The 20,156-nt window shown below is 39.4% G+C and overlaps 1 protein-coding gene across 1 annotated transcript in view; it reads right to left on the bottom strand.

Annotated features, from left to right (window-relative positions):
- The window catches only part of GPBP1 (GC-rich promoter binding protein 1), a 55,180-nt gene extending 37,069 nt beyond the window's left edge, over positions 1 to 18,111 (bottom strand). Inside the window, exons 1-3 of the mRNA XM_019532098.1 lie at positions 18,002 to 18,111; positions 16,671 to 17,641; positions 15,798 to 15,867 (exon numbers count right to left, since the gene is read on the bottom strand). The gene's annotated coding sequence lies outside the window, so the exon portion shown is untranslated. The remainder of the gene's footprint in view (positions 1 to 15,797; positions 15,868 to 16,670; positions 17,642 to 18,001) is intronic.
- Between the last annotated feature and the right edge of the window lie 2,045 nt (positions 18,112 to 20,156).

Here is a 20,156-nt window from a genome sequence, read left to right as displayed (position 1 = left end):
ACAATGTACAGTATAAAGGAGTTTCTGCATAAAGACCTATTTACTAATAGAACCCCATGAAAGTACCAGCAGCAGTTATGATGAAAAAATGGCTCTTTGAAAAAGGTACGCCCATTGTACTCAGCTTCACCTGAAGAGATTTTGTAATATAAAACATTTTTCATCGCTTCATGCTTTTTAGCTAAGATTAGCAAGTAATTACTAACTCTAAAGCACTACCCACATCTGTCAAAAATACTTTACACTTAATTTAAAAGATGCTTAAGAACAAAGCAAACAAAAAAACAAACATGAGGAAAGAGAGGAACAGTTGGGTCAAGAGGTTTCTGGAAGAGCAAGGAACAGATCCTAGATCTGACTTCTAGAACTGAGCATTAGCCATAAAAGTTACTTCTTCCTTTGTTGCAGAATCTTTTCACCTTCTGCTTGTACAGCCTGTTTTAGTGAAAACATGAATCTGAAGCAGCAGCAGTTCTGTAAATGAACATAGTACCAGAGGGTGTTTTGTTTTGTTTTGTTACTATAATACTAAGTCAATTACACAAAGAGAACTGGCACTGTATACAGGATACATGTTGTAGCCATGTTGGTCTACAAGGAAAAGCAGTCAGAACTCTTGATGGAGGCAATATCTTTGATTGTACTGCCACTGTATAAGGGCACTGGTAAGACCTTATCAGGTGTGCCACGTAATGGTGTAATGTTCTAGAAACCTGCATTCAAGAAAGAACACCCAATTTGGCATAGGTAACAGATGCCAGGCAGGCCTGGGGGGAAAAACAAAAACAAAACAAAAAGAAGAACAAACCTCTTTTATGAAGATACTAAAATAACAGAATGTGTTTAACCTTGCAAAATAAAGCCTGAGCAGGGGGCTACAAATGCTTTCTATAAATCTGACTTGATAAAAACAGGATTTTAAAAAGTAAGTGAGGATTACTACTTTATGTTCCTTTTCAAAATGATAAAGTGAGATCCAAGTACAATACAAAATGCAGTAGGGTACAGACGCATCACAAACTCTCAAAACATTTTAATAGCTTGCTCTCTCCAGCTCATGAAAGAATAAAGAAAAATGATCTGCCCAGCAACTACCACCCTCACTTCTGGGAAGTTCTGTATACTTCAAAGAAACTGTCTATTGTCTTGCTCATGTACACAGATACAAACAAAAACTCATTAATTTCACTGCTTAACAAATAAAATATTGCAGTGCAAGTGGCACGCAAGTTACAGAAGTAGAAATCTTCGACTGCTGTAGTTCTTTTGTTTTCCTGCGAAGGAAAGTTGTGGGGGAGAAAGTGGCCAGTCAACCTACATGTGGAATAACAATATTGGCATCCAGTCAAGATTCTGTAGGAAGGAGAGCTGTTCTGCAGAACACAGCCTCTAGCAGCAATTTCATTATCTAGGAACTGGAGAAAAAATGGCAGGACTCCAAAGACATGGAGATATTAAGAAGTAGATCCTACCTGGAAAAATATTTTACAGAAATTTCTGAATCTCTGGGTAAAAAAAGAACACATCAACAAACAAACAAGGACATGTGCCCTGGCTTAATTTCAACACCACAATGAAATCCTGAAAGCACTGAAGATTCTGTTCACGCACATCCATAATCTGGATCAACTGGTTAATGAATGTCCTAGGTGAAGATTTCAACTTTAGAAATAAAAACTGAGAATTTATCAGTCTTTAACAACATCCCAAACACCTTGAAAAAAAAAAAAAAATATCAGGAGCAAGGTTTTAAACAAATTGAAAAAAATCTCATGATTAAATTATTCTCCCCTATAAAAACAAGATTTAGAATATTAACAATCCACAAAATCTCATTTAGACTAAATCATTCAAACAATAATACAACTAAAAATAAATAAATACATAGGAAGAATTTTTAAATTTAGTTTATTTTTTTCCCCACAGCAGGGCACAAAATACATAGCAAGCTGGAGGGTACTCATAAGACTGGTACTGCACTGATAGTAGAACAGAAATTTGGATAGAATTTCATGAGCTACTAAGAAAAATCCTCAGCGTTCACCTAGGGATGGTAATGCAACAAATGACTCACCAGCAAAAATAAAGAGGTAGAGTAAGTGCTACTCTCAACCCTAAGTACTAGGGGAGAAGCCCAACTTCTGAAGACCCTACTATGACAGCAATCATGCTGACCATAATTAATTTCAGGACTGAAGATGAACCATTCAAGTAGAATATGTTTGCTGATCTCATTTTAAAAAGTCACACTATTGAACTAGCAAGTACCAGACTTTATAAATGACAGTGAGTAAAAGAGTTTCAGATCTGGAAAAGTAGTCCAGAAAAGTTTTTGCATTATAAGAATGTGACCATCATCGCAGTGCTTCGTTGTTCTTTGATGAAAATTCTATTTAATTAATTTCTGGCAGCTGATAAAACAGATTCGACAGCATGGGCATCTTCTTCAGGTAGCAAAGGAATATTTTCATTTGGACTAATCAACTGCAAGTTAAACATAAACATACTTCCCCCCACACCTCTTCCAGTCTATGAATAACAAGGAAGACGACAACGAGATCTACTAGTTTTAATAGGCTGAATGACACTTTAAGCAATTTAAAAAGTTTCATTTTCAGGACTTAGGAGAGCACATTTAAGTTCCAAACATTTTCACTTTCGATCCACTTGAAAGGTTTCAGACTACCTTGAAATAATCAGATTAAATTCACTGACTAAAGCTGAAGGATGTACTGAACAGAAGGATTAATTTTAAGATTAAAACATTTGGTATTCAAGTTTAGAAAAAAGTTTAAGATCGTATATGTTGATTTGCATGTCTAATTAAGCTCCTGTTACCCTACTAACACAGCTGCTTGATACAAACTGCAAACAAAAACTTAACATCTAGCAAGAACTATCATTCACCATTTTCTAACAATGTCAGAAAATGTAAAACTAAATTCAAAATATGAAAACATCAAACCATATCATTGCCTAAATAACGGCATATAGTATATCTTCCTAAGCAGCAAACAGCTGTACCCAGTCTAATGTAATTTTATGCATTTTAATTGATGAAAATGCACTCATCTTTGGGAAAAGTATGAATTAAAACAGAAATTGGGAACAACTATTTAAATAAAGATTTCCATGTGGTAACTTAGATCAGTGACACTCAAATTCCAGCCAGTGGAGCCATGTCATCTGGCCCACAGGACTCCCTACTGGATCCAGAAATTTGGGGGGTGGGGGAAATAGTGGCAGCATCAAATACTACTCCCCTGTTGCTAAATTTCCAGATCCATGGGGAGTACCACAGGCCAGGTACAGAAGTCCCGTGTGCCAATTCATTGGTCCACACCAAAGCTGGGGCACAGGACCAGACCCAAGCACTAACCCTGTGTGTGGGATCTGGCCCACAGATTAGCCCCATGCCATCATCCAACCTGTGGGGCCAGAAAGTTACGCACACTGACTTTATTCAATCTACAGAGAATCAGCATCACTTAAATGGCAAAAAACTTGAACAATGAGCAAGAGAACAATGAGCAATGGTGCAAGAGAAGGGTGCGAAAGTAATGACTGTCCCATCTCCGGGGCATTCACTACAGTAGTACCAGGGCAGAGGAAGAGAGACAGGACATAGACAGCTAAAGCAATAGCAGCAGCGTGCCCAATAACCAGCATCAATGAAGCTCCTATTGGTACAGCTCAGGGCTGCTGAGAAGTTAGTCCTGTCCTAGTATAGCACTTATAACTCATCAGAAAATAAGCAACTTGGCTGAGTCAAAGTGAACATGATTATATAATCCTGTCAAAGCTAAAATGACAACTAAAAAGGTTTTCACTTGTTCCATAGCTTCATTTTCAGACTCACTCAGCTGGTTAGAAGCCTCCCTTCCTTTTCCAAGGATGTTTCATACTTTTGACCTGCTGATGTAACTTTTTTGCCTTTGCCTAGAAAAGCTTACTGTCAGGAGAGATGTCATGGTTAAGAATATACAGATGCTTTGACAAAAAATTCATCATGAAGTACCAAACTGTCGCTAAGAATCCTTGCAAGTTCCTTCACACTACAGAATATTAAGAATTAGGACAGCGAGTTCAGTCATTTAGCAATTTACCCCAAGGCGATTAAAACAGGTACAAGTAAAAAAAATAAAATGTAAACAAATTTAATCTTATTGAAAACAATTAAAATGTGCAAACATTGTTAAGAAAGAAGTATGCCTTGCACAACTGGATGCAAAAAAAGTTAAAGCAAGTCTACAAAACTATGACAAAAGCTTGCAGACAAAATTTCAAAAGATTCTGAGAGAGAATTTCCTTTCCCAAAGACAAAGTCTACTACACTGGTTGTGCAGGTGTCGCTCACCCTTTTCCCAAAAATTATTGTTAAACACATCTTCGCTTGCTCCAATTAATCCCTTAATCTACAAATCAGTTCTGTTGCCACCCCTCTTTGCAAGTGTCTTCATAGCTGCTACTCCATTTCTCACTGCTTCCTAAACAAGCCTGAAGGAACACTTCCCTAAACAAGCCAGAACTGAGAGATTTTCAAAACACTAGGAAGATAGGAAAAAATGGTCCTGCTACTCTGCTGTCTTCCCCTTGCAAACTGAAAAATGGAGCAGAACACGCCCTGTACAACTACACCTTCCTACTCTAATAAAAGACCTCATTTCCAAGACTGTTCAATTCCTTGTCTCCCCCTCCTAGTGGCAGCAGCATTTGAGTTGATGCAACACTTCCCTTTTTCCCCTCCAGCAGAAGGGGCTACACATTTAACCAAATCCTCAGCCAGGGAGGATAATCAATGATTTAAAAACAGAAAACCAAAAAACAGATGTTTTTAAATTAAGAAAAATCATCAATAAAATATTACATTTCTGTCTCATTTAAAAAAATTACGGTTACAATTAAATTTCATCACAAACATGCTAAGCCTACACTTACAGTCTCATGAAAATGAATTAATGGCTCTGTCACACACGCATGCACTGAGTTACCTACCAATCAAACATGGGCCCCAGCATTCATTTCAGGTTTTCATCTCATGAAAGTGGCTCTAATCTGTCTGCCCAGCCTAACTACCAGCTCTTGCTTCTTGAAAGTTCTGGGCTTTCAGTTTCTGTTTCTCAGCAGCCTAACATCACATGTGCAAAGACACAGGCCAGCTGGGATTGCTGCTGTTCTGTGCTTAGGTGGTGGTGGAGCTGGGCCAAGCAAGGCAGAGGAATTAGTTAAGACGCTGGAAAGGATGGAAGCAGAGTAGAAAGGACCAGTGGAGTGGACTGGAAAGAAAGAGGGAAGACATTATTCAGTGATACATACACACATCTTCCTATGTACCCCCACACTTTTGCCACATTAAAAATCTAACACCACTTCTGGGCATAAGAGAAAACCTATCTGGGAATATTTTGAAGAAATGCCTTTCCTGGGTTAAAAATGAAACCATGTCAAGTGTAAGCAGTGCAAGGAGATGCAGGGCCTAGTTGCAAGAATGAAACACCATAATGAAAACTGATGATTGGGAGACAATGATGTGAATGAAGACGTGGATATGTCTGAAGAACAATGTGCATCAACTGGATGGTAAATTAAATATTTCACTTCGCAATGCGTCATTCTTCAAGACTCACTCTATGCCTTTTAGTATAAGTGTGATTTAACAAGTAAACTCCCAAGCTGTTTGGTATGTTGGATGTTGCTAGAAAAAAAGTCTTCTTAGCTAATCCTTATGGCTTGTTTAATTAGTTAACTAGGTTTAGAATCTATCACCCAAGTCTACGGTACAAAAAGCTGCAGTAAGAGAAATCTAGAGGTGCCAGTTGCCATTGGGTATAATTTTCTTAGTTTATATTACATAATACATACCCCTTATTTTAGGACATAATGGCCCCACCGTGAATCTATTCCCTATTTTACTTCAGCATAACTCTGCTTTCCCAAGAGAACCCCATCCTATACTTGTTTTCTCAAAAAACAGAAGCACCAGTGATTTCAACAGGGCTTAGTCCAAAATTAAGCACACTAAGTGCAGTCAGTCTCAGCTTTTTTGGTAATTTGGAATCACATCTGCATCCTTGCTGAAAAGAATGTAAATGATCAACTGAATAATAGAGTGAGAAGAACTGAGAAGAATGACTATACAAAAATCATTTTTGTTTCAGGATCCCATTTAAGTATAAGGGACTTCGACTGTCTACCTGCAACAACTTCAGAGTCATCCACTGGTACTTTTAACAGCAGTGCTGCAACTAAATGCATTTCAGACAAAGTATCAGTAGGAAACAAAAGATTTCACTCATCCAGTAAAACCACCATCATGGATGAGTTTGTAGTAAGGACCAGCAAATACCAACAAGACACCATAGATGAAAAGATTGCTCGGTTCATTTATGCCCCTTTTCACCTTGTCAACAATAAACACTTCATTGACATGGTTGAGTTGTTATGACCAGGCTACACACCACCTGGTACGGTAGACATTGGTGGAAGGTTGCTAGATACAGTGTATAAGAAGCAACTTGAACAGTGTGCAAGAAATATCGAGGAGAAATTTGCTAGTTTAAGCCTCGATGGGTGAAGCAACGTAATCCAGTAATATGTGCCTGCGTGACAACAGAAGATGGGGTTGCATATCGGCCAGAAACAACAGATACATCAGGAAATGCCCATACAGCAGAATATTTAAAAGTGGCAGTGAAAGTTGTAATAAACTGTGAGCAAAATTTCAACTGTCACCTGTACAGTTTTCTCAGAGACAATGCTGCAAGCGCAGCAAAGATGAGAAGATACTTAGAAGAAGAAACGGAAATGTGCTCCTTAATAACGTATGTCTGCAGTGCCCATTGAATACATCTTCTTTTAGCCAAAGACTTAAGTACTTCTCCAAGAATAAAAGAAAACGTTGTTGAAATCAGAAAATACTTAACAACCATTTTGCTTCAGCTTCACTGAAGAGAGCAGGAGGATCCAAACTAATTCTCCCTTAAGATGTTCAATAGAATTCTATGGCTGATGGTTTTGAACAAGTGATTAAGAGCTGGCCCATTCTCATAACAATTTGTGAAGAAAACCAAGATAAAATAGATGGAAGCATCTCATCCAAAGTATTTAACACTGGATTAAAAAGGAATGTAGAGGATATGCTCAGTATACTGAAGCTTATACATCCATAGCCTTAAACAAACTTCAGAGAAATTGTTGCTGCACTGCTGATGCTGTCGAATTTGGAAGGCACTTCAAGAGACATTGAAGAAAGAAATACCTAACCAGAAGGTTAAACTGCAGGCAATGAAGAAGCAAATGGATCAAGCACTAACTCCACCTCATTTTCTTGCAAACACTCTCAACCCCAGATATAAAGGTAGATGCCTAACCTCTGAAGATGATGCTGGTGCTGCCATGGCATGAGTATCTCAAAATCACACCTCAATTATGCCAGTCATAATAAATTTCAAGGCTGGAGGGGAACCACTTAAACAGTACATGTTTACTGATGATGTTTTGAACAAAGTCAGTCGCTGAATTGGTGGAAATCTTTAGCCAGGCACCTTGAAAGAGTTCCTTCAGTTGCTAAGCCAACTTTTCACAGCAGTTATTTCCTCTCCAGGCACAGAGAGAATACTGACTGGGACTCGAAAAAAGCAGGAAAACTCGTATTTCTGTTTCAGTCAATGAATAAAAATGACAGTGAGGGTGGGGGACATGAGATCTAGTTGTAGAAGTTTTAAGGACAGTGTAAATTTAGTGTTGTAATAACTTGTCTGTTAGAGTTAATAAACTTTTTTAATGTTCAAATGTTAAGGACAGATGTTGTAAAATGTTGTATTGAGTTGTAAATTAACACGTTTTAATGATCAGATTTGCACCATTGTTTAAGAAATATGTGAAGTAGTATCAGTGGGAAACTTGATTTAAATCAGGGTATTCTCTTGGTGATATAAATCGATAATTTGGTTCATTTAAAAATCAACCCACCCTGCCCTCAGCTAATGAGAAAAAGCTTACTAACTTGCTCTAAGCAAGCAAGGTTTTTCAAGCCTAGTTTTTCTAGCTGTGACAGCTTTATGCTTACTTCAAAGTTTAACTGCACAACAGCAGAATATTATGTAGCATCTATACTAGTAACATTTTGCCAATGTAAAAATACAGATGCTCTATATCAGCAAAATGCTCCTAGTATAAATCCAGATAAACCTAGAGAACTGTACTTTATACCAACAAGGTAACTTGTTACCCAAGCAAAATAAGTTATGGCAATATAATTCAGTTCTCCCAGTATAGTTTCCTCTACACTAGCTGCCTCTGCCTGTACAAGTATATAATCACAGTTGCCCTAAACCAGTGCATAAAATACCCTTATAGTAAAATAAAGTACCAAATATCCAGGCTCCAAATTTAAAACCAGATGAGCCTATCATAATTTAATTGAACTTCCACCATAAAACAAGTCATAAAATTTCAGTAGCAATTCAAATAATGAGTCTGACCTAGAATACAGATTTACTTGACATCTTTAAAAAGCAGCCAAAAACTTGATACTTTGGTAAACTCTTTATTTAGATGATATTGTTAATGAGCATCATACCAGTGGAAGTATGTCTGCTATTTTTAGTTGGCACTTTTCGAATTCTTCTAGCTGCCTTTGTTTGCTAGATTTACAGATCTAGTACCAGATCTGTATCCCAGGACTGGCAAGTATTGACTGATCAACTGCTTCATAGCATTCTCCTTTATAAGCTAAACAGAACAATCACTTAGCCTTTTCCCACAGAATTTTGGTTTTCCAAAAATCTGAACTATTGTTGCAGTTATTCCCTGAACCCACTCTAGTATGGAAGCAACCTTTTTTTTTTTTTTTTTTAAATGCTTAAAAAAGAAACAAACACTTGAAAAATATTTCAGGAGCCACCTCAAAACCAAAATGTAAGCATCAGCAGCACTGTTTTGTTTGACGACCAAAATCCTGCCCAGAAAGACTAGTTTAATAGCCATGAAAGTCAAGCACCTCATATTCAACACTACAGCTCAGATGTTTAACTTCTACTAGGCCACATTTCTTCAGAATACCAAAGCCTGTATAATAAGAGTTATGCATTAGTTTTAGTAATAGAAAAATGTTCTGGCATCCAAGAATTCAAGCAATTTGGTTCTGCAAATATTTTTTTTTCAGGCCTGAACAGAATGATTGCCTAAAAGCAGTTACCATTCTAAACTGGCATGGTTAACTATTAGTAGGATGACAAATACAATGAGGCTTTCCTTAGTGAAAATAAATGTGAGAAGTGTAGCCTTTTTTTTTTTTTTTTTGTTTCCACTCTTGCAACAATATAAAAGTTTCATTTCTGTGTGCAGCTTAGTACAGTGTTCTTTACTTTAAGTGGCAGAGAGTACTAGTCACACCCTCAAGTAGCTTGCCCCCCCACTCAGCAAACCTCAAAGAAACTGCATCCTAATTACAAGCACCCTGCATTCCATCTCTTAACCACAAACTAGAGTAACACCCAGGCAGCATAATAAACAGTTAATTAAATTTAGTTTAAACCTGTCGGACCAGTCACCCAGAATTCACCAGAGGAGTTAGTTTTGGTTTTCTGATGCAACTCTCGTCAACAGGACTGCAGCTTCTCTGTCACATAAGTATTCAGTATAACCGTTCTCCCTAAGCAGCTTCTCTGTCACATAAGTATTCAGTGTTTTGTGAAGGACAGAGGGAAACGCTCATTGTATCATACCTCCAAGACAGAAAACTGTATAGGAAACCATAATAGGCTTATTTAAGATCATGAGGACACGAGACCAGAGATGCCACCCACACCCAGTTTTAAAGATGACCTGTTTAGCTTGCTAAACTAGTTCCTAGCTGGAGACAGGAATAACGCTCCTGGTAGATATTCAAATCTGTGTTGCATCTCCACTCTCTCAGGGACTGCCATTGTGAACTTGGGTAAGTAAAGCTGCCGTTCATCTACAAAACAGGTATACTTCCCTAAGTCACAGAGGTGTGGACAGATTAAACACTATGAGTGCTGGTATTAAAAACTACCATTTAAAAAGCCATCATGCAAGTACATGCACCTTAAAAACAAAAAGACTACACTTTTATTGTTTATAAAAGCAAAGCATGTAGTTTAAATTTTGCCACCAGGAGCAAGCAGCTTTGTGAAATCTTGCAGCATCACAATGAGGGAGAGAGCTGTGAGAACAGAAACATTTGGTCCCACTGTCACACACACACACCCCCGATATCAGATTTTAGGAGCTTCAATTCCAAAAAGAAAAGCACAATGCCATTTGAAGGAAAACCAACTAGGGAAAAAAAAAATGATTTTCTTGCAAGTGAACCTGAAACCAATCATAGGCTAGATATAAACTGTAAAACATGCTTTAAAGTTTATATACTCTCTTCGCAGCCTAAGAAAATTAGTTTGCAGACAGAGACCTTAAAAGGAAATTAAGTTTCACCATCTCTGAGGAAATTAAGTTTCACCATTTCTGAGGCTTCCCACATCAGAGACTACTAATAGAAGATGCAACTGTACCACCATAAAAATAGTAGGGCTGCTTCAGATAATTTCATAACTTAAAATAAAGCTATTTGAGTCAATATTCTCTATCTGAAGCGGTATTTTCGCTGTAGACAGGTTAAGAATGATAGGGAGATACACAAACACTTATACATTAGGGCAAAAGGGATAGGCTTTACAGGGCACTGGCTGTTCAGCAGCAACTCCTTGTATGCACACTCTCACCCCACAGCAAGCTGAAGCCAAGCATGTGCACACAAAACACAAGTTGCTGCTGAGCAGCTGATGAAAATAAAGCTGCCCTTTCTTCCCCATACTAAAATGTTCATAAGTATGCATAATAAAATTCCATATAGGAAAGCAACACAAGAAGTAGTCTTCAGTGTGAAGCGATTCTTGTTTACTACATACAGAAAACAGTGATGCAAGAAGTTATGCCTCATTCATCTACAGGTTCATATCTTACCATTACCAAAAATGCTGTGTGTCACAGACCTTTCATATACCTTAACTTTGTTCCCTCAGTCTATTCTCCCCCATGCCTTTTCCTCATCTGTCACTATCTTTTGTGAATGTCTGGTATATTATGGTGGGAGGAGATTTTTTTTTTTATTATTAAACTTCCTTTTCTGCCATCGGTGGAGGCTTGATGTTCAGCGAAGACAAGTGAATAAAAGGCAAGCCTATTGCTTGGTGTACCTGGAAAACTTGATGGAGATTTTCTGCATTAGCAATTATACAGGAGCTCATAAGCATCATGTAAAAAAATCTACCCTATGACATGACCATGTAAAATGCCAGTAAAGTTGACTGTTTAACTTTACTGGGTGTCAGTGTAACACAAGAAGTTTAATCATTAACTATAAAGCAAATATAAAAACACAATGTCACTCAACTGCCCAAAGTATCCCCATAATCAATATTTCAAAATACAGCATACTGAATCACCCTCACCTAGACTGTCACCCTAGCAAACCAAAACAACATGAAAATGCACACAAGTACATTCAAATCATTCTAGAAAACAAGCTTAAATATGAAGTGCTACTAGAGACGGACAAAATACCGTTTCACCAAAATACACAATTTTGTCAAACCAAAAAGCTGTGTAGAGAAGTATCATTTTCATCAGAAGAATTGAGACTGCCCTAGAATGTGCTGAGAAAATGCACATTCAAAGCTCTATTTCTACCTCATTTAGCAATATGCAGGTTAAAAACAGCTTTGAAACAGGGACTTCAACTGGGGTCCCAAACCCTTGGGTCTTTTGAGTCCTAACCACAGCTGTGGATGCACCCTTCTTCCAAATTAAAAAGCTCTCATTGCTAACGGTCTACTTAACCTGCAGCAAGACAAAGCAATTTCTGGAACTTGGTCACAGCATGAAGAGCTGATTTTGCAGCCCCACCCTTTGCCACCAATTGGTGGAGGGCCATACTATAATACACTACAATTTAACAGCAAATTCCACAGAAAGTAAATCATGTTGTATAATTTATCGTATCATCATCAATACAAACATTGTATTTATAATATATTATAAATACAAGTTTATATACAATGCAAATTGTAACTTTTCATCATTTATTATCATATGTAGCATTCTACAAACAGTTTAAAATACTAATTCAGGCTAACCTTAACAGAAGCATTTTCACTTTGCTGAATGGCACCTTCAGTTAGCCTGTCACTAGCAGACTAACTCAATCATGTGATCTATGGCTGCAGCAACTGTTGAGTTGTCTTTGTATTGCAGTAAGCACTGGGACATTGTAAAGCAGTGTATTATACAAATAATATGCTTGGGTTTTTTTAGGTTGATCTCATGGGAAATCACAGCCAATACAATATTTCCTGTTGATCGTGGACAAGGCCATTTTCTGCATAAATGGCAAAACCGCAAATTAAGTAGACCCTTAATCACTGTCCTTGGCAAGCAGTAGACCAAGGAAGAACAGGAAGCAGAAGGCAGAGATCAGGCAGAGAAAGGGGACTGGAGTGGCACAGAGGGAGGGTGAGGGGATATTTTGTGATGCCTATCATCTCTGTTTATAACAGACTAGATGTAGTTTATCTTGACCTCACAGTGACTTAGCAAAAAAAATCTCTCTGCATTTCTACCTAGAATTTAAGTAACTGGTATCAGGTTAACTCAACAGAAGAGAGCTGCATCTCTATGAAAGGGTTTAGAATGTGTCAGGTAGCTTGAAGACACCAACCTTCTGAAACTATTCCCAGCACACTTCACTACCTTTTCTATATTCAGTGCAATTCTTCACAACCACATAAAACTTTGTGTTTTTCTTCTCTGGAATTTTAACACTCATCTTTCTCGTCTTTTAAACTTCATCTGCAGCAAAATCAAATGTTTCTTTACTAGATACAAGAGAAACAGAGGAGGCCGGCCAGTTCTTCTTGTTCTCTCTCTGCAGGGTGCTGTAGGTATAAACTGAATAAATCCTGTTTCCCTCTGCAGGGGGTTCAAAGTGTGTATTTACAGCACTAAATGCTTTAGCTTCTGATTATCTAGCTTGAGATTCAGACTGCTGCTAGACAATCAAATGGGAATAATTATGGGTATTTGTGCACATGTGACTTCATAGAGAAATTTGAAAAGAGCAACTGAAAGCAAGTATAGGTACAGTGCATACAAATGTCATGAATGCAGCAGTCAGCCAGATCATGCTTTTCCAACATGAGAAATCAGATTATTGTGGAGGTGCCTGAATATAATTTTAAAAGAAGGAAAGTCTTTAACATACTATATCAATCCACTCCCACGACTTCACTGCTTAGGAGTCCAAAACTACTGTGATGATGACGACATCAGAGATCACACTAATGACAAAGTAGTACTACAAATTGTAGCATTTGGCCAGTTACAGTAGAAGACAGTTTGTTTCATTTATATAACCCCAGCGGTTTTTTTGAGAAGCACAGAACTATTAGTTTACTACAAAAGAAATTAAATTCTTTTAAGTTAAAAAAGCAAGCAAAACTAAATTATCAAGGACATGCAGACTCATGTCTTAAGACTTTGCTGACACCCTGTTTTATTATCTGCTTCACACAGAAGAAACTCACTATCGGATGGACAGCAGTAGAAGGTAGCCTAAAACGGATATAAAAATCCAACCACACTGCAAAGCTACGCAATCAGCTCAACTCTACTACATCACAGTAGATCACAACCCATTTAAGCCTTACCTCCGTATGAAAGTTTCTATTGATATAGCATACTTCAGTCTACCTGCCTTGTTCCCACGCAGCAGCAGCGGTACCCATCCGCCCAGCACACAATGCTGCTCTGCCTCCCTCAGCTGGACTGCACCCGTCTGCCTACCACTGCCTGCAGCAGCACAGCTGACTTGAGGAAGGACGGAGCACCAAAATACAAGTTCATCCAGGGTGCCATTTTCTCTAAGGCTGGCTCTGCTGCCACACACTCACGTACACTATAGTCAGTAGAAAAACAAGGGATCACCTTAGACAGCCAATTCCAGAACTTTTGTTTCCATTTTCATCAACTGGACAGGACAGCACAGCCTACAAAATCTGAGACTGTCCCAGCCAAACCAGGATGCATGGTCACCCTAACTATGCCAATACAGAACATCTTTAGAATCATATATGCATCCCCACCACAATTTCGCCTACCAGCCCCACCATTAAAGAGACCTATGGCTGCAACATACCAAGACAACTAGGTTTACTGAAGATCATCTCTTCAAGAGAAGGATTTTCTCTTCGTACCTTCTACAAAGTACTCATGAGACTGTCAAAACTATACAAATAAAAACAAACAACACAGACTAGTACAGCAGCAATCTTCTCTTTAACAGGCCATGCCTAGCAGTGTCAATTTTACTCAAAGTACAAAGTTTGCACAAACAGATACATCTTCTATGAAACAGCACTTCATGTTATGCCCAATGCATGTGGATACAAAGCACAAGTATCTATCACCTTTAGGATACCACTGAAGAAGGAAGAAAAGTATCTTGGGCTGTTAGCAACTAGGAAAGTGTAAAGAATGAAGTTCACTAACCAGGAGTGAAAGGTCTTCTTCAACAATCCAAAGAAAGGGAAATCATTCAATAAAACGTAACATGTTCTAAGAAAAGCTTTGAGTTCACCAAACAAACCTGATCAAGAACAAACTTCTGATACAAGGTAAAGAATCAGTAGTCTGAGTAGCAGTCTTGATATAACTTGTATACTCTTGATACAACTTTAGGTGAAAGAGACACCTACACCATGTTGACGAACAGTAGTACAAATGTAAACAAATGATCATCCTTCAGTTTCTCTCCCAGGGACTTTATGAAGCAGGAACCAAGCTACTTGAATAGCCTTCTCCTTCCCCCCCATTCTAATTCCAGCATTGACAAAGTAAGCACCCCTGCTCATTCCCATTTAGACGACCCGGGACAAGGCAGAGAAGACTACTAGGAGCAGGCCTGAATAAATGCCCTATAGATAGATGTGTGCTGGGCTGTCCCACAAGAGCCTGAGGATAGCATAAAGAGGCACTTAGGGCTGCTTCCCAGGCATCTACTCTGGCTAACTGGCATTCACCTATGTGCCCAAGCAAGAGCAAGCGGGAATTACTCTACCAGCAGTAGATCTAAGGTTTGAGAATTTTTTCTTCAAAGCAGTTCTTTAAATAAATCTTACCATTTTTAAAGAAATGAACAGGAATGTTTGGAAGATGACAACACACTTGACTACCTCATTTTTAGAAACTAATCAATTTAAATTTTATGATATCCCTTTCATGATTGATATAAATAGAGTTTAATTCAAAATTAAATAAAAACAGGTGGTCAGCTCAGCAACAGAACTGCCTTCCATATCCAAGACAGAAGCTGAAATCTCATACACCTCTTATGGGACAGAAGAGGTACAATTATATGGACCCTGAGCAGACGCTAAGAAGTTAGTTCTATTTGAAGTAAACCTTTTATGCCTGACCAAAATATCAGACTACAGAAAAACCCATCATAAAGAATCATCTCATTTTTTGTGTGTTCAAAGCTCTATTATCAGACACCATCCCTTCTATGTCTCTGCCTGCCAACCCCTATCCTTCCCCCTCCCAAACTCAAATTCAGTATTAGTTAGTAACAGTTAAGAAAAGTTACTATAAAAAGAGCCACAACCTTAACCGAGCCAACTTTGCTTTAAATAAACAAAGCACTACAGAAAGTTAAGTCAAGGCAACCTTAATGAATGAAATGTAAGAAAAAAATTAAGCTGAATAAAGTTACCACTGACTTTTGAACTAAGTTGTTTTGTCCATCTTAATTTTTCTTTGAGGCAGTAGTGGATTCTGTTGATAGCAAACCTGCAGAGAAATTATGGTAAATATATTTATTGAAATGATATAAAATTAAACAAAATGTTCATTTAATAAGGCTGCCCTATGATTAGGAGGAATGTAAACAGTAAAACAATGTGGAAATGGTGAATTATTAAAGCAGTCTGATGGTATCTAAGGAATATTAGTAACAGATTAAAAAAAAACTGCACTGAAAAGCTTTCAAACAACTTGAGTTAAAGGTATAATACACTACATTACTACAAACGTATTTTAGAAACAGACTTACACCAATATTTTACCAAAATCCCAGGTTGGGCACACAGATTTACATTCTTAATTCCTCTTAGTCTTTACCACAAAAAGAAAATGTAGTTACTCAGTAAGAGAATTATGAAAAAAATCAAAATTTTCACCATGTCAAGCTACCTAAGAAGAAACATCCTTGACAGAGAAAAGACACACAAACTCTTGTTTGTACAGAGTACTGCAGCCCTTTCATCTGCATACTGTTCAAACTAGGTCAAAGGTAGGATCATCCTGATGCTCAGATTACAATGTAAACAAAGTCTACCTCAAGATTCACAAGCAACAGCAGGTATTTTAAAAGTGCATTGATAAAATTATGACATTTCTTTCATTTACCCTGTTCCTTCTTCCAACATTCACAGCCATTACTAGTTATTAGATATTTCAAGAAAAAGCTAGACTCTATGAGATAATATAAAGACTTTGAAAAAGGCACATTTGCTGTATGCCAGCTGTTATTTGTGGCATTTTACCAACAGGATGCTTAATAAAATGCATATCAATTCATGTGGCATACTTACCAAATCCAAAAGGACTGCACAAGGTGTTCGCTCCGTCTGATTTATATTTTCCAGTTTGTTTTCTTTGAAATACTATCCTGAGTCTTTGAGGATTCTACATCCGTGGCTATTTGACATATAGTTGACCTCTTAGAAATCAGCTACCCATCCTTCTTTTTTTTTTTTTTTTAGACCCCACACAAAGCTATTTCCAAAATTTGCCAAGTCTGTTGATTTAAGAAGCTGTTTTTTCTCTTTTACAGCCTCTTTTCATCTATTCCACATACATCTTGCTATAATGAGCATCAGCTCAGGATGAAATAAATAAACCTCTTATGAGACCAAGAGTAAAACTGAAAATCCAAATTTCACATCTGAACTGAAGGGCATTTCTCAGCTTCGGGTTCTAAAGACATCTGCAAACAACAGCTATCTGGATACCACCATACTGCTTACAGGCAGCAACATTTTTCAAAAAAAATTAAAAAGAGGATTCAAATAAGATACAAAAGAAAAAAGGGGAAATAAAGTCCTATTACGCTCTTCATTTAGAGGAGACAGTTCATTGCAGAACAGAATTGGCTATGTCAAAACACTTAAAAAGAAAGGTAAAAATATCTGCCATAAAACTCCTCAGCAGGACTGGAGCCGTTAGCAAAGGAATCAAACCCGCTGTCTGGGGTAAAGAAGATGAACTAACAGCAACAGAAGGGAAGGAAAGAGCGGCGCAGGTTCCCAGCAGAAGGAGGCAGAGCGCGAAACTTCCAGCCCGTGTTCACTCCGTGCCAACAAAGCCGGGCAGGGGAGGAGGAGGAGGAGGCGACAGAAAGCTCAAGACTTCACAGCCGCGCGGTTCCTTCCTTCGGTCTCCGGCGCCTTCTCAGCAACGAGTCCCGGCCCCGGGCCCCGCCGCGGATCCCTGCGGACGCAGGTGGCCAGCCACAGCCCCCACAACGCAGCGAAAGGGCCGAGTCTCCTCGGGACCGAACGGCCTGCAGGGGAAGCGGAACAGAAAGAGGCCGCCCTCAGTCTCCTTCCTCAAAGTTGAGCTCCGGCGCTTGCGAGGGGGGCGGGGAGCACCGTGCGCGGGGAGCGGCCCGGGAGCACGAGAGCAGCTCGGCGCCGCCCCCCGCGGAAGGGGAAGCCGCGGGCGCAGCTGGCGCGCGGGGGTAAGGGGGCCGTTACGCGGCCGTGGAAGCCCTAGCCTGAGTGCTTCCACCCCCAGTGCGCGGCCCTCGCTGCCCCGGGAACGCGCCCCGCCGCGGAAACACACGCGCAGCCACCCCCGCCGGGCAAGCCCCACGCCGGAGTGGTCTGTCCCGCCCGTGTCCTGCGGCTGGGCCGGGCGGTACCTGGCGGGCGGAGCGCGGAGGCTGCTGGGTGGGAACGCGCCGCTCAGCCGCTCCCCGCGCGCCGGGCCCCGACGTACAACTCGCCTCGCTCCCAAAATGGCGCCTCTCCGAGCCGCAATGCTCTGCGCCCAAACCTCGCGAGAGCCGCCGAGCCCGGCGCCGCGGGACTCCCCCTCCCCCCGCCCGACACAACGATAAAGGGGCGGGGCCTGGCGCAGCCTGAGCCAGCGGGAAGCCCTTCTGCCGTGACGTCACCGGGAACAATCCCGAACGTTCCGATCGCTGCGCAAGGGGAATCCCCAGCGCGTCGGAGCCGGGAGTCCCCCGAAGGGGGGGAGCTTATTACCGTAATTAATGGACTCCCCGGGGCCGCGCGGTGACGCCGGGGATCGCGGCGCGGGGGATGCCGGCAGGGAAGTCCGGGAGCCCCGCAGGTGCGCGCTGCCTCGCCGCCTCCTACTCAACGCGGCGCCGCGTCCCGGGCTCGCACACCTAGGCCCTGTGCAGCCGTAGCAGCCCTGCGCTCGGGTCCTTCGTGGTGCCGCTTAGGCAATACAGACCTACCCTGCCTGCCACAGGTAAAGCAGCTGAAGCACAGCAGACGCAAATAAAAAAAGGGGTAAACTAGGAGCTGGCTTTTTCCGAAAGGTGCCTGGAGTCTCAAAAAAGGTTGGAAATCACCGGTCTACAGCATCCTTCCACGATTATATGGGTAGCTTTTGTGTGCAGTGTGGACTCCCTCAGGATGCACCCTAACATCTCCCATGCTGCTAAGACAAAACTATTCACCCTTCTCAGAAGTCCGCCACAGTTGAATACAAAATCAGTGACATTTTTATTCACTGCAGATCCTGCATGCCAACAGCATTAGCCATTTTGTGGTCAGAATGGGATGTTCCCATTGTTTAACTCGATGCCAGAGCTGCTCATTGAGTGCAAAAATATGGACATGAAATACATCTACACAAACAAGCTTGTCACACCTTGAAGCAGGGGTCTGTCTACATGCGATTCCATCCGTAAAACACTTCCTAAGGGCAATAATCTATGTTGTTTTCCCAGCTACACCATAGTTTTCTTCTAAATATAAGAGAATGAAAGGGAAGTAGGGCCCTGATCCTGCCAACACTTATACATATGATTCATTTTCTGCATATAAATAGTCATGTAGGGTAATTAACGTGAAGCTGATAAACATTTTCAGGCTAAACTTAAGTCTGTAGGTGAAAACTGATATGCGTATCCCATGGAAGCAACTCCGTGGCTGTTAAGCCATACTAACTCTAATAAAAGATAGCAAGAGCAGAAACCAGACAATTAAAAGCAATGAGATTTGATTCCTGAATCAACTGGATCTGAACCTGGTGTCGAGAAGTAGGATTTTAATTTTATAATGTAAACTTTAAAAAAAAGTTTTTTCATTAAGCTTTAAAATGTTAATTAAGTGAATTCACAAAATAGCAAAATAACGTGTATAGGAAGCTTTAAATGTATTTGAAATTATTTTATTTGTAGCTGTATACAATATTCTAGGTTATAATAATATATATTAAAAAATATAATATATGTTATTGTTTTATTTAGAGCTATATAAAAGTATTCTATTTTAGAGCCATAAATAGTGAATTTCTGGAGTTCTTTTCACTTTGAAAACACATTTCCATGTAAAATTTCAGTGCAAATCTTGAACATGAAAATCTGATGTAAGAAAAGGAAAAATGATGATCTAATTAATAAAATAAAACACCAACAGTATGTTTAAATGTCATCCAAAATGATGCTGACAAGCATTTTTATGGTTTAAATTTTATGCTATGCTCTTTATTGTTTGCAGTTCCTTTTATGACTTTGACATTTTTAAAGGATCTTAAATGAAGAGCTGATTTTAAAACTGTCAAACTGCTGATTTCTATCCTGCCAAATTGAAAGTTTTTAAAATCCATTAAGAGGAGGTATGAGTTGCCAAAAATGGGTTCTTTGTTATATTACTTGTTATTAGGTAAAAGACTGATTAGGGAAAAAAAAACAGAGAGAAAATTAGAAAGTAGAAAAAAATACATAAAATAATTTATTCTACTTTTCACAATGAATGGAATTTATGTAAAGGATCTAGTTTTTCAGTAAAAATAGTTGCACATACAAAAAAACAGAATTA

The sequence above is a fragment of the Crocodylus porosus genome, unplaced genomic scaffold (genome assembly GCF_001723895.1).
Source record: "Crocodylus porosus isolate Cpor-Errol unplaced genomic scaffold, CroPor_comp1, whole genome shotgun sequence".
In the NCBI taxonomy this organism is placed as follows: Eukaryota; Metazoa; Chordata; order Crocodylia; family Crocodylidae; genus Crocodylus; species Crocodylus porosus.
The sequence above is the reverse complement of the archived record's forward strand: the minus strand, read 5'-3'. Positions and strand labels throughout refer to the sequence as shown.